Source organism: Stomoxys calcitrans, chromosome 4 (assembly GCF_963082655.1).
Source record: "Stomoxys calcitrans chromosome 4, idStoCalc2.1, whole genome shotgun sequence".
In the NCBI taxonomy this organism is placed as follows: domain Eukaryota; kingdom Metazoa; phylum Arthropoda; class Insecta; order Diptera; family Muscidae; genus Stomoxys; species Stomoxys calcitrans.
Window position 1 is genome coordinate 88,266,919 of NC_081555.1, and position 15,840 is coordinate 88,282,758.

Sequence of the window (15,840 nt, forward strand, 5' to 3'; positions counted from 1 at the left end):
GTCTTTTTGATGCACGCTGGTTAAGCTTATCAACGGGCCAAATCGGACAGCAAAGGTTCGCACCCCTTTGAACATGGCGAGGAAAGTACGATCTGACACTGCACGGAAGCTGGACATTGAAAAGCTACAAACACAACAAATGGCAGCGGCATACTCCACTCGACTGACCCAACTGCTTCATGAAAGCACTCCTTGTTCCGATGATATAATGGCGCGGTGGCAAACTATTGCCCACTCCATGGAAAATGCCGCGAAATCCGTACTTGGGTACCGGAAGCCTCCTCCAAAAAAACCCATGGTACGACCAAGAGTGTCGAGATGCTACTGAAGCCAAGAATGCGGCATATAGAGCAACCCTGCTATCAGTAGCAACGCGCCAGATGAAGGATAGGTATCGGTAGAAAAGGAGAGAGGAGAAACGTCTCTTCCGCAGAAAGAACAAGGAAATGAAAAGACGTGATGAGGTCCAAGTAGCAGTAACACGACTAAAGAACAACAAGGCAGCAGGAGCCGACGGGTTACCCGCTGATCTATTTAAGACCGGAGGCGACACGCTGATAAGGCGTATGCATCAGCTTATCTGCGCAATCTGGCTAGAAGAACGCATACCCGATGATTGGAACCTCAGCATACTATGTCCCGTATACAAGAAAGGAGACAAGACGAAATGTGCCAACTATCGCATACAAGATACTCTCGAGCGTACTGTGTGAAAGATTAAAACCTAAAGTCAATGAGATAATTTGGCCCTATCAATGCGGCTTTAGACCTGGTACATCAACCTTAGACCAGATATTCACAATGCGCCAAATCCTGGAAAAGACCCGAGAAGGAAAAATTAACACCAACCATCTCTTTCAAAGGTATTTCAAGCCATGTCTGAGTTTGGTATCCCTGCAAAATTAATAAGACTTGCAGGATGACACTTGCTGATACACCTTCCTCAGTAAAAATAGGAAAGCATCCCTCCGAACCATTTAATACCAAACGAGGTTTCAGACAAGGAGACATCCTATCGTGTGATCTCTTTAATATCCTGCTGGAGAAGATTATACGAGATGCAGATCTGAATAGATATGGCACACTAATCACAAGAAAACACATACTACTCGCCTAAGTCGACGACATCGATATCATAGGTCGGTCACCGGAAGTAGTAACTGCAGCCCTTGAAAGAATCGAAAGAGAGTCAGGGAAAATGGGTCAGATGCTACTTTGGCTTAAGTAAGTAGTTTATAAACAAAGCCACCTCTCGACAGACGAAGATTACACTATACAAGGCACTGATACAACCCGTGCTGTTAAATGGTTCTGAAGCATGGGTACTTGTGAAAGCAGAGAGAGTGCTTGGAGTATTTGAGAGAAAGATTCTTCGTAAAATATATGGACCAGTTTGCGTTAACGGATAATATAGGCGACGTATGAACCATGAGCTGTATGACGACGATAGCATAGTTTCACGCATCAAAATACAACGGCTGCGTTGGCTAAATCATGTTGTCAGAATGGACGAAGAAGCTCCAGCAAAGAAGTCTTTTGAAGGCAAACACGGTGGTACATGCAAACCGGGAACACAAAAAGCCCGATGGAAAGATCAAGTGGTGGGAGACACCTCGAAACTTGGTGTCAGAGATTTTAGAATGAGCGCAGAAGATCGAGGCGCTTGGAACGCTATTCTACGTTCGGCTAGTGGAACAAATATTCTGCCATAACCAAATAAAGTAAAGTAAAGCAATACGCAAGCTATGTCTTCAATGCTTGAAGTGCATTGCTTTGGCTTGTGGAATTTAATTTCACAAAAAAAAAAAATCTTACCTGCATTTCAAATTTAATGGTTTACCATGCTTCCACAAGTTGACAAATTATTTAGCAAACTCATTTTTATGGGCTACATATTAAATTATTTTGTTTTATTTTAATATATATATATATATATATTATTATTTAGTTATCATAACTAAAAAAATTTTAATAATTTAAATAAACTGTATAAAATAAAACCTAATAATAAACAAACAAATTACGTATAACAGTTTTCAACTAAAATCATTTAAATTTTCTAAAAATAAATTATTTTTTTGTTATGCATTTCTTTCGCCAAAATGTACACATTAACATTTAGACGCGTTTTTTTGTAGAGGTTAATTGTTTTTGTGTGTTTGTGAACAGCAGTACCATGCCTCAACGTATTGAGTGTTGATTTATTTAATTATGCTTTAAATTAAATTATGCAATAGATTGTTTTTTTGGAGTTTAGTTTTTGTTTCTCTTATATGAGTTTTTCTATTCTCGTCCTTCGGTTAATTTGCTAATAAAAGAAGCTCTTGATTTTGGTGTGTGTTGTGTGTTACTATTACAATTTTTCCCATAACTTCTGTATGGTTTTTATTTGGTTTGGTTTAATATGTTTTGTTTATTTTTTGTTTTCTTCTCGCCGGGCAAAATAAATAATTAAATTCAAATAACATTTTTTCCTACAATCGGTTAATATGTATAGTTGTATATATATATTTATTTATATATATTTAATTGATTCTCTTTGGTATTTTTCAACAAATTTTCAATGTTGCTGGTGGTGGTTGTAACTAATCAATGAAGGGAGACTTAAACGTGTTTGATTCTTTATAAATGATCTATGAAAACTAATTGAAATTGAAGCAATTTTCGAGGCTCGATATTACGGGGCAAGGCGAAGGAGACAGAGAAGTAAGTGCCGGCAGCGCAATCGGGCGAAAGCGCAGGTTGCTCGAAGGGATAGAACTGACATTCCCAGCACTTCTACGGAAGCTGGAAAAAGAATCAGATCTCCCGAAGAGCATAACACTGCTAAAATGCTGAAGAAGAAAAAGAGCTCCCTGATTTCAAGTAAAAATGCAAATTTTGCCCATGAACATTCCACAAAGGAACAGGGGCAAACTTCTCACATATCAATGAGTGCAGTGGGATTCGAATTTGAGCTCAATGATAAGGGGCCTCCCTTTTATAGCCGAGTCCGAACGGCGTATCTCAGTGCGACACCTCCTTGAAGAGAAGTTTTACATGGCATAGTACCTCACAAATGTTGCCAGCATTAAGGGGGGAAAACCACAGCTGAAAATTTTTTCTGATGGTCTCGTCAGAATTCGAACCCAGGCGTTCAGCGACATAGGCGGAAATGCTAACCTCTGCGCTACAGTGGCCTCCTTTCAAGTACTCTGGGAAAAAAATCCCGCTTTCAAGTACTCTGGGAAAAACCAAGCCAGCCCTCCCGCAATGGAGACTCCAGACAGGGTCCTGCGGAGATAGACAAAGTCGGAACAGGAACGAAGGAAGCGCGCACTGCTAATTAGTCTTCATGAAGGACTGTGACTTTCAATAGAGTGCCACAGCCATCACGGAAGAGAAGGATGGTCGCTGAGAAAGGTAAGGAGCCGCTCTCTTTATTAGGAGTGGAAATCCACAGCTGAAAAATTTTTCTGATGGTCTCGTCAGGATTCAAACCCAGGCGTTCAGCGTCACAGGCGGACATGTTAATTTCTGCGCTACAGTGGCCTCCTTTCAAGTACTCTGGGAAAAACCAAGCCAGCCCTCCCGCAATGGAGACTCCAGGCAGGGTCCTGCGGAGATAGACAAAGTCGGAACAGGAACGAAGGAAGCGCGCACTGCTAATGATTCTTCATGGAGGACTGTGGCTTTCAATAGAGTGCCACAGCCATCACGGAAGAGAAAGATGGTCGCTGAGAAAGGTAAGGAGCCGCCCTCTTGCGCCAGAGTGGCAAGGAAGCACAGTGCATTCGGTAGGATTCCAACAGATCAACGGTCCCAAGTTGAGGATCTGGTTAAAGAGCGGATTTTCGAACATTTGTGGATATCTGTAGAGGGTCCCATACTAATAATGAGCAGCGAGTCTTACGCTGCGTTTTCCGTCGGCGGAATGTATTGATACTGTCAAACATTTCGTTGGAGGCATTCTCGTTCCCTGGGAGGGCGACGTAGTGGGAAAGATGAACATCCCACAGCTCACAAAGGCGATGGTCTTCATCTAGGATGTGGGCAGCGAAATCGTGACGGAACGCATGATAGAAGTCTCAAACAAGCAAAATCAAGATTTGGTCGTGAGGAAATTGTAGGTTTTCCACAGGGAGAAGAAGGAGGAAGGAACTCTCCTTCCTTGTTCTCCCCACACTCCTGGGGGGCAAAGGTCGACTTTGTGAGAAAGATGAACATCCCACATCTCACAAAGGCGACGGTCTTCATCAAGGATGTGGGCGGCGAAATCGTGACGGAACTCATGATAGAAGTCTCAAACAAGCAAACTCAAGATTTGGTCGTGAAGAAATGTTAGGTTTTCCATAGGAAGGAGAAGGAGGAAGGAACTCTCCTTGTGATGGGAATTGCTCAAGTATCCGTGGTAAGCTTGGCTAAGACTAAAGGCATGCCGTACTACTGGCTATGGCCATCTTTTTTAAGATTGAGAAGACTAGGATAGGCAAATATCCTCATTATGAGCCATCAAGCGGTGCAGTAGTGGGACACTCGATAAGGCTTCACGGAAAGAAGGCCGACGACGAAACAATCACCGACTCTCTCAATATTGGGAAGACAAGGATAAGCAAAGATCTTAATACTAAAACATCAGGCAGCAAAAAGGCGAGAGACACAGCCTAACGAACAGGGACCCCACAACGGAACCATCAACGACTTTCTAGAAATTAGCAAGACTAGGATGAATGAAGATCCTTATGCTGAAATATCAGGCTGTGAAGTGACAGAGAAATCAATGACTCCTAACGCACAGGGAGCAGACGATGAGACCGTGACCTACTCCCAAGAATCCCATTTACTCAAGATTTGGACATAAAAATAAGGGAGAAATTAGCACAGGGCCTGCCGAAGGATGGTATTTTATCGCCACTACTTTGGGTGACCACCATAAAATAATAATAAACGGATGCTGACTGAGGAGGGATTAGAACCCGTCTACTACGCAGACGATGTTTAATACTTCTTAGGGGTAAAAATCCTGGACATGACTGGACTAGACCCAGAGAAGACTGAAATATACCTGTTGACGAGGAAGACGAAGCTGGGCCAATTTATCGCACCACATTTCCTCAATAAGACGATTTCGATATCTCATAAGATCAAATACTTTGGTGTGATCTTGAATAGGAAAATTAATTGGAAGTGTCATATTCAGGAGTGTAGTGGCTCGCAGATGTTGGGCACTATGTAGACGGCCCGTGGGCTCGAAATGGGGCCTGAATCCGAGGATAGTCCACTGGCTCTAGGGAAGCGTGATTATATCAATACTTACTCACAGATGTTTTACATAATGTAGACAGGCCTTAGACTCGAAATAGGGTCAGAATCCGAGAGTAGTCCACTGGCTCTACAGGAGCATGATAAGACTTATACTTACATACGCCTCAGTAGATTGGTAGACTGCTATGGAAAAAAAGTGCACCATAAGGACCATACAACAGGTTCAGAGAACATGTTGTCTTGGCATAGACGATGAGGACCACGCCCACTCGGGCACTAGAGACTATTCTAGATATCCAACGCATTGAGACGCAGATTAAATGTGAGGCAGTCACTGCGGCTATGAGACTTAAAGCGATGGAGAATGGATTGAGGATGGGAGCAGCTGTATAATTAAAGCGATGATAGGAAACCTTGAAGGAAGGGAAGGGGTTTTCGATCGGATACATGAGACGACACTTGAGGTTGAGTGCGCGGCACTGCTGCCAGCGCCAAAGTCTCGGACTAACGATACCCTAGTATTGCCATCTGGAAGATCGTGTTACATGGATGAATCAACGCTAGAGGACAGCGCGGGCCTGGGTGTCTACATTGAGAACCCAGGGACTGAGATCTATTTTAGACTGCCTGACCCTAGTACGGTCCTGCAGGCGGAGATCCGGGTGCTCACAGAATGCGTGAGGTGGTATGGTGCTAAGGCGAGAACGTCGAGTGTGAACATCTTTACCGACAGTAAAATTGCTATAAGGGCAATAACAACCAGGACGGTAAGGTCACGAACAGTCTTGCAGTGTAAGAAGGAGATTAAAGCCTTCTCTGAGGATGGCACAATCTGCATCGTTTGGGTGCCGGGCCATAACGGAGTAAGAGGAAAAGAAAGGGCAGACGATTTGGCAGTGAAGACCAGAGGACTGCCGTCGATAAACTTGGTTAACCCAAAGCCTTTCGGGTTGACGCAGTAGTATGGCGAAAATCTTATGGAGTGATTCGAATCGTGAGAGGACGAGGCTATTACTGAAACGAAGTAAGACTTGAGGTCAGTATAGCTTTTGGTGTCCTAACGGCACACATAGGACTACGAACTCACTTATGCAAAATCGATGCGACAAGTAATAGCTTGCATAGGGCCTCTGGGGAAGATGATGAGACGTTGGAACATTTCCTTTGTCATTGCCCGGCTTTCGCGGCTAACAGATACCGGCACTCAGGTGGGGACACCATACTAGATATGAACCAACTTAAGGTTGTGGCATGGAACACAATTAAAGATTTTGTAAATAGCACGAAATTCCTTAGTTAAAATTTTTAGCTGATTTCTTTATATTATATCAGAAGTAATAGAGCACGCTCTAATAGAAAAAAACCAGTAAGGAAAAGCAAAAGGCGGGCGGCGCCGACTTTATTATACCCTAAACCTAACCTACAAATACCAAAGGGGGCTATATCTAATTCTGAACCAATTTTAATGAACCTCAGCAGATGTATTCAGGTGGGTTATTATTAGATTATATTATAACTACGGTTGACAAATGACAACAAATTATCAAAAATCTGACGAACATATACAAGGTAGCTATATCTAAATCAGAACCGATTTCCTTGAAATTTAATTGCGACCTGTAGTTTGTACACAAATTAACATGGACAGACGGACGGACAGACAGACATAGCTAAATCGAATCAGAAAGTGATTCTGAGTCAATCGGTATTCTCATCAATGGGTCTATCTCCCTTCCTTTGAGTGTTACAAACAAATAAACTAAGTTATAATACCCTGTACCACAGTTGTGGTGTAGGGTATAAATACATGTGCTATTTTATAGATGATTTTCGTATGTTTTAGTTGCGTTTTTATCACAACTTAACATGTGCTAAATTGACATGTCATAAGACAACTGCATGCCGCGTAATAGAGCCTTTAAGTGTATGTCAATATTATAAGGGGGCGAATTAATATGACCTTTTCCATACAAAACTAAATCCAATTTTTCTAGGTTTTAGTTTTAAATCCCAAATAAACCCGATTTAATTGGCTGAAAATCGATAAAATTTCCAAAAAAAAAAATGCAACTATTTTCAACAAGTAAAAGCGTGCTAAGTTCGGCCGGGCCGAATCTTATAAACCCTCCACCATGGATCGCATTTGTCGAGTTCTTTCCCGGTATCTATTTTTAGACAAACAAAGAATACTAGAAACGAATTGTGCTAATTGAATTGAATTTTGTAGACCACAGTAGAAGTCTAAGTGTAAAATTTCATCCAAATCGAATAAGAATTTTACCTTTTAGGGGATCAAGAAGTAAAATAGAGAGATCGGTTTATATGGGAGCTGGCTAAAGACCGATTCAGACCGTATTTGAAATGTATGTTAGAGGTCATGGAAGAAACCGTAGTACAACATTTCTGCCAAATCGGATGAGAATTACGCCTTCTATTGGCTCAAGAAGTGAAGATCCAAGATCGGTTTATATGACAGCTATGCCAGAATATATACCGACTTGAATCATACTTAGCACAGTTGTTAGAAGTGATGCCAAAACATTACACGCAAAATTTCAGTCAAATCGGACGAGAATTACGGTCCCTAGGGGCTCAAGAAGTCAAGATCCCAGAATTGCGCGCTCTATTGGCTCAAGAAGTCAAGCTCCCAGATCGGTTGATATGGCAGCTATATCAGGTTATGTACCGATTTGCACCATACTTAGCACAGTTGTTAAAAGTGATAATAAAACACCATGTGCAAAATTTCATTCAAATCGGACGAGAACTGCGCCCTCTAGATGCTCAAGAAGTCAAGACCCAAACCATGGACTGATTGGAACCATACTTAGCGCAGTTGTTGGAAGTGATACCAAAACACCACGTGCAAAATGTCTATCACATCGGACGAGAATTACGCCCTCTAGAGGCTCAAGAAGTCTAGACCCCAAATCGGTTTATATGGCAGATATTTACAATCCCAACTGACCTACACTAATAAGATATATTTGCGCCTAGCTTTACTTCTTCTACATTTAACATGCTTTCGACAGACAGACGGCCGGACAGACAGAGATAGATCGACCTAAAATGACGTGACGATCACTTTATGGGGTCTCAGACGCATATTTCGAAAAGTTACAAACAGAATGACGAAATTTGTATACCCCATGCCATGGTGCAGGGTATAAAAATGCAACTACTTTCAAAAATTATGTATAGATGTGTGTGATAAGAACATTCATGTATACGCATGTACTCTTGTGTATGCCACTTAAATCTTAATAGAAACGCAGTGTAAACGGACAGGATTTGTTTTTGGATTTAGTTAAATCCAGATCATTAAAATTTCAATGTAAACATGCTATTAGCGTGCTTTCTACAGAGAGACGGATGTACATGGCTAGATCGACTTAAAATGTCATGACGATCAAGAATATGTATACTTTTAAGGGGTCTTTGATGTATATTTCGATGTGTTTCAAACGGAATGACCAAATTAGTATACCCCCATCCTATGGTGGAGAGTATAAAAAGGCTAAGCCACCTATGGGATTCAAAACTACATGCAGATGAATATTTTTGTCTTCTCCTCCAATTTATGGTAACAGACTGGTTCCCGTCTCTGCAAATAGGAGAGCTGAATCAACTTTTCATTTATGCCAGTTTGATTGCATATAACGAATATTAAATTTCACTTTTGCTGTAAAAAAAAAACTTTACTATTTACAAAATCCTATCCACGATAACAATCACAACAACAGCAACACTGTAATTTTGTGACTCAATGATTTTGTGTGTGTGTGTGTGTGCTTAAATTGTAATCATCTTAAAGCTTAACGACTATATAATAGGCCTCTGTTTATACATAATAACTATGATTTACAACATTACGATTTATATATTCAACTATTTATAATATATGTCATATGTATATCTGTAATTTGTATTGCCTATATGTATGTAGAAGTATTTGCATATCAACTACAATTCTATGTGTGTATATACTTTGTATGGGTTAAGTGTAATTTTGCATTATCTCTGCTATAAATATCATTTACATGAGTATACATTTATCATCATCATCGTCATCGTCATCATCAGCATGACCACTTTCGTCAATGCCATTGCTTTCATTGCCATACATACCATCATTGATTGGTTGTTTGGGTATTGTATTCATCATTCATTCACCATATGATTATCGATTGTTTATTCAGTTTGTGTTCTTGATTAATCAGTTATATATTCCCATTTTTTTTTTTTATAAAATGGCTGTGACCCTTGTTGGCCATTTTGTTATAATAGACACGTACACCAACCATTACTTTGGTAATATTTTGATATAAATTGCCATTTCCTTGTATAGTGAATATTGTTTTTACCAGTTTTGTTATTATTAATGTTATAATTATTTTCTGTGGGGTTAATTGTTTGCTAAATCAACAACTAATTATATTTATATAACTTGCAATAATATTTACATACATTTGATGTATTTTATGCGTTCACATTGACGGTTTTATTTATTTTTTTTTTTTATTGTTAACAAAAATATAGTTAATTGATTTGAAGTTTCCCATCCCAATCTGAATCAACAAATGTGTTGTTTTTCTTTCTTTTTTTTTTGGAATTATAATTAATTTTAAGTCAGAACTATTTAATAATTATTTTTTAAAATGTTACAAGAAAAAGAACAAATCAGAAAAACAGCAACAGCTAAACATGTTTTGTTGCATATGTATTGGTGTGCAATAGAAAAGAAGCTTGTGAATAAACACCAGAAATTACAAAAATTCTACCAAAGAAACCGATGACTTTGGTGCAGGCACATCCTCCTGCAGAGACAGAGAAGGAAATCTGGTAACTGGTAACAGATAACATGCCGAAGATATGGAAAGAACATTTTACCCAACTGCTAGTGTCCGATGTTGGCGGGAAGAGGATACCGCAGAACCAATCCCTGATGATGGTATAGAATGTTAACCTCCTAGTCAGAATGAGGTCCAAGTAGCAGTGACCCGACTAAAGAACAACAAGGCAGCAGGAGCCGGTTAACCGCTAAACTATTTAAAACCAGAGGCGACACGCTGATAAGGGGTACAAATCAGCTTATCTGCGTAATCTGGCTAGAAGAACGATGATTTGAACTTCAGCATACCATGTCCCGTACACAAGACGGAATGAGCCAACTACAGAGGAAAAGGTCTCCTCCCCATCACAAACAACATACTCTCGAGCGTACTGTGTGAAAGATTAAAACCTAAAGTCAATGAGATAATTGGGCCCTATCAGTGCGGCTTTAGACCTGGTAAATCCAACCTAGACCAGATATTCACACTGCGCCAAATCCTGGAAAAGACCCGTGAAGGACAAATTAACACCTACCATCTCTTTGTTGACTACAAAGCCGCCTTCGATACTTCTTTACGTTCAAAACGTATTTCAAGCCATGTCTGAGTTTGGTATGCCTGCAAAATTAATAAGACTTTGCTGGATGACACTTGCTGATACGCGTTCCTCAGTAAGACTAGGAAAGAATCTCTCCGAACCATTTAATACCAAATGAGGTTTCAGACAAGGAGATAGCCTATCCTGTGATCTCTTTAATATCCTGCTGTAGAAGAATATACGAGATGCAGATGTGAATAGATATGGCACACAAATCACAAGAGAGCACATGCTACCTGCCGACGACATCGATATCATAGGTCGGTCACCGGAAGTAGTAACTGCAGCGTTTTAAAGAATCGAAAGAGAGTCAGTGAAAATGGGTCTGGCAGTAAATGGAGATAAGGCGAAATGGATGATTTCTACTCCCAAAAAGCCTTGCACAACCGAGCAGATAAAGCAAATGGAGAAAGTTGGGAACACACAACTTTGGGACAGTCTACAGTTTATCTACCACGGCACTGCCGTAACCGAAACGAATGACACCAGTTTTGAGATTAAGCGAAGAATAATACTGGCAAACAGATGCTACTTTGGACTAAGCAAGCAGTTTAGAAACAAGGTCACCTCTCGACAGACGAAGATTACACTATACAAGACACTGATACAACCCGTGCTGTTATATGGTTCTGAACCATGGGTACTTGTGAAAGCAGATGAGGCAGTGCTTGGAGTATTTGAGAGAAAGATTCTTCGTAAAATATATGGACCAGTTTGCGTTAATGGAGAATATAGGCGACGTATGAACCACGAGCTGTATGACGACGATAGCATAGTTACACGCATCAAAATACAACGGCTGCGTTGGCTAGGCTTTGTTGTCAGAATGGATGAAGAAGCTCCAGCAAAGAAGTCTTTTGAAGGCAAACACGGTGGTACACATAAACCGGGAAGACCTAAAGCCCGATGAAAAATCAAGTGGTGGGAGACACCTCGAAACTTGGTGTCAGAGATTTAAGAACGAGCGCAGAAGATCGAGGCGCTTGGAACGCTATTCTACGTTCGGCTAATGGAACAAATATTCTATCATAGCCAATGAAAGTAAGTAAAGTAATTACAAAACTATGGGTTGCCTTCCCATCAGTTTAGATGTATTAAAAATCCTTGTGACACTACACAACTTCATGACCATTAAGGAAAGGCAACAGTCGGGCGAAGACCGACTATATTCTACTCTGCACCTACCCTACAATTATAAACTAGGGCAATAAATATATGTATATGAGAGCTATATCTAAATCTGAACCGACTTTTTTCGAGCAGATCGTTTGAAAATTGTTGTTTCTACGGCCATATAAGTTCCAATCTGGTGATAAATATATATGGGAGCTATATACAAATCTGAGCCGATATTGATGAAATCTTGAAGAAATGTTAAGATCAGTAACAAAACCATCCATTCCAAATTTTGTGCAGATCGGTTTAAATTTGTAGTTTCTACGGCCACTAAAGTAGAAATCGGGCGACACATATATATGGGAGCTATATCTAAATCTGAAGCGATGAAATCTTGCACAACAATCATTGCCAAATATTGTGAAGATCGTTTGAAAATTATTGTTTCTACGGCCACATAAGTGCAAATCCGGCGATAAATATATATAGGAGCTATATCCAAGTCTGAGCCGATATTGATTAAATTTTGAAGATATGTTAAGATCAGTAAAAAAACAATCCAAGCCGAATGTTGTGCAGATCGGTTGAAAATTGTAATTACTACGGTCATTTAAGTGCAAATCGGGCTATACACATATATAGGAGCTATACCTAAATCTAAAGCGATTTTGGTTAAATCTTGAAGATATATTAAGATCAGTAACAAAACAATCCATGGCAAATTTTGTGCAGATTGGTGGAAAATTGTAGTTACTACAGCCACTAAAGTCCAAATCGGGCGATATATATGGCAGGAATATCTAAATTACAACCGATTTTTACCAAAATAAATAGCATTCGTCCTTGGGCAAAATAAGTGGCATGTGTAAAAATTACTGACGATAGGTCAACAACTACGACCTGTACCTTGATTACCAGAATACATGAACTCACATACGTCTTGTCGTCTGCTTTCATAGTACGAAGGCAACGTTGTTAATTTGACAAAAGCGTGGGTAAACACACAATCGTAGTTTTTTATATAAAACAGACACAACAGCGATTTGTGTGATCAGTTCACAGTTGAAAATGACAGTGAGGCGCTTTCATATGACTCAGTGTGCAGCGAGTTATTTTTCATATCACTGTAGCGGCGATGAAGTCGAGATAAAAACAAGTAAAAAGGCGTTAAGTTCGGCTTGGCCGAACTTTGGATACCCACCACCTTGGATATATGTGTAAACCACCTTTCATCAAAATCCAGTGAAAATTGCCTACCTTATGTCCCACAACAGTTATATCGAAATTTGATCCGATTTGGACCAAGTACTAATAAGTACAAGTCATTGTTCAATTGTGTATAACAAAATATTGGTCTTTTTAGTAGCTATATCTAAAAATAAACCAATAGGAACCATATACAACATGAATGTCGAAAAGCCTAACATAAGTCAATGAGTCAAATTTCAGTTAAATCGGATTATAAATGCGCCTTTTTTGCGGCCAAGACTTTAAATCGAGATATCGGTCTATATGGTAGCTATATGCAAATCTTGATCAATCAAGGGCAAATTACTTGGAGGGGTTAACTTAACTCTTTTTCCCAAATTTCGACAATATCGGACAATAAATGCGCCTTTTATGGGCCTAAAACATTAAATCGAGGGATCGGTCTATATGGTAGCTATATCCAAATCTGGACCGATCTGAGTGAAATTGAAGAAGGATCTCGAAGGGACTAACACAACTCACTGTACCAAATTGCGGCGACATCGGACCATAAATGCGCTTTTTTATGGCCCCAAAACCTTAAATCGAGAGATCGGTCTATATGGCACCTATATTCAAATCTAAACCGATCTGGGCCACAATGTAGAAGAATGTCAAGAGGCTTAACTTAACTCACTGTCCTAAATTTCGGCGACATCGGACAATAAATGCGCCTTTTATGGGCCTAAGAACCTAAGTCGGAGGATCGGTCTATATGGCAGCTATATTCAAATTTGGACCGATCTGAGCCAAATTGACGAAGGATGTCGAAGTGCCTAAGAAAACTCACAGTCCCAAATTTCAGCAAAATTGGATAATAAATTCGCCTTTTATGGGCCTAAGACCCTAAGTCGGAGGATCGGTCTATATGGCAACTATATTCAAATCTAAACCGATCTGGGCCAAATTGAAGAAGGATGTCGAAGGGCCTAATACAACTCACTGCCCCGAATTTCGGCGACATCGGACAATAAATGCACCTTTTATGGGCCCAAAACCTTAAATCGAGAGATCGGTCTATATGGCAGCTATATTCAAATCTAAACCGATCTGTGCCTTATTGCAGGAGTATGTCGAAGCGTTTAACTTAACTCATTTTCCAAAATTTCGGCGACATCAGATAATAAATGCGCCTTTTATGGGCGCAAGATCTTTTATCGAAAGATCGGTCTATATCTAAATCTGAACCGATATGGCCCATTTGCAATTTTCAATGACTAACATCAATACTTAATAACTGTGCAAAATTAGAAGCGGCTAGCCTTACGCGTTCGATCTCTATCGTGAATTCGACAGACGGACGGACATGGCTAGTTCGACTCAGAACGACGAGAAGATCAAGTATATGTATACTTTATAAGGTCCTAGATCAATATTTCGAGGTGATACAAACGGAATGACTACACTAGTATACCCCTATCCTATGGTGGTGTGTATAAAAATATTATCAAGCACTGAATGGGGGTTGTTTTTCAAAACGCATAGCTACTTGTGCGGATTCCTCTGTCTTCAATGTCTCGATCTTCAATAGACTTGAAATACATGTGGGTTCAGCGTTAACGAATTCAGCAAAAGCAATCACCATTGAATGGTCTTGTGCAGGCCTTTACTATGAATGTTCTTAGATGGTAACATTTGTCGTGTCTGTTATGGCAGACAAATACAACATACCAACGCACGGCCCTTGAAGCCATCACACTTAATATGGTTAAAAAGTCTTCTAACCAAAGACGAAACGCATCCCATAGTGGTTGATATGTGTTGCTATCTTTGGCTTTCCTTTTCCATTTGCAATCTCCGATCATTGAGCTCGTCTCGAAAGAGAAACAAACAAAAATTAAAGTTTTTCTTTAGGTACATATATGGAGTATTGCAAAGATCATTAAAGCAATAAACAAATGGCTGCCAGGTACAAGAAAACATAACAAGAAACTCCTAAAGTGCGAAGTATGAATGTTTGATAATATTTACGCGACACCGGAATATCCATCTTAAATGTGCAAAAACAACAACTACCATAAGTAATCACTGGTTGTATTTATAGAATGACGAATACTGCAGATCATTATATAGTACCAAAATCGAGTTGAGCGAAAATTCAAGACTTTTGATATAATTGTGTTTCACAACATCTAAACTAAGCGAAATGAAGGTAAGAATTTTCAATTTTCAACTTGCTCTTCCCCCAAATAAATACCTTTAATTGGAACCTTATATTGCTATGGTCGGTAAATATGTCCGGTATATGGGTGTTTTTGGGGTGAGGCGGATCCCCATATATCAGATTAGTGCTCTGGTCTCAAATACCTTTCATTTGAGTCCCATATTGTCATTTTTGGTTTATATTCCATTTGGCTGGTGGCTTTGGAGGTGAGTCGACCCCATAGATATGCCAACCATCTCCTAGATCTGGCGTTTTTGGAAATGGGGTAGGGGGAAGGTCCGCCCATTAAAGTTTGGATGTCAAATCTACTTCATTCTCTTGGAATTGCTGGTGGGCTGGAGTAGCCAAACTCTTTGTCCCAAAAGTGGATATCAGATTAACTTCCACTCCCGAAAATCACATTGGAGCTACATATTGGCATAGTCGGTATATATGAGTGGTTTAAGGGGAGTTTATGAAGTGAGGCGTCCCTGAAACACTTGGCCATGAAGCAGATACAGATTTGAGCCTCTTTTTACCATTATCCACATATATGTCAAGTTTGAGGGGAATGCAGGTTGGGGCGGCCACCCATGTACTTAAAAACAATCAACAAATTTTGCCTATGAACATTCCACTAAGGAAAAGGTTAAATTTCT